Below are 666 nucleotides of genomic sequence, written 5' to 3' on the forward strand. Positions count from 1 at the left end.
CTGGGCGGACAGAACAAGACTCCATCTCAAAAAAAAAAAAAAGAAGAGAAGGGACAGAGAGACTTAGACAGAGGAGGGGAGAATGCCATGTGATGATTGAGGCAGAGATCGAAGTGTGGCAGCTGTAAGACAAGGAATGCCTGGGGTTACCAGAAGTGGAAGAGGCAAGGAAAGGGTCTTCCCTACAGGTTCCAGAGGGAGCGAGCCTGCTCCAAAACCTGGATTTTAGACTTCTAGGCTCCCGATTTTAGACTTCTAGGCTGCAGAATTGTGAAACAACGGGTTTCTGTTACAAGCTACCCAGTTTGTGGTACCTCATTATGGCAACCCTAGGAAACTAATCCACATGCTTTATCTCCTTTAGTCCTTTCAGTGACTCCCAGTCCAGGGGATTTCAAACTCCTAGTACCCTGTTCCACCATTAGAAATAGTTTACCTAATGATCTGGTGCATGCAAACATGTATCTGTTTTCTCTTTCTAAAGTGAAACAAAAGTTTCAAAAAGTACTACTTACCCTCATTATGTGTCACACCCCAGTATTTTCAAATCTATTTTAAACAAGTTCATTAAAAAAAAAAAAAAAAAAGCTGATCATGACTCTGATTTCATGACTCACTAATGGGGTCACAACCCACATTTTAAAAGCTCTTAGAATGTGAGCTTCT

The sequence above is a fragment of the Mandrillus leucophaeus genome, unplaced genomic scaffold (assembly GCF_000951045.1).
Source record: "Mandrillus leucophaeus isolate KB7577 unplaced genomic scaffold, Mleu.le_1.0 Scaffold43, whole genome shotgun sequence".
Taxonomy (NCBI): domain Eukaryota; kingdom Metazoa; phylum Chordata; class Mammalia; order Primates; family Cercopithecidae; genus Mandrillus; species Mandrillus leucophaeus.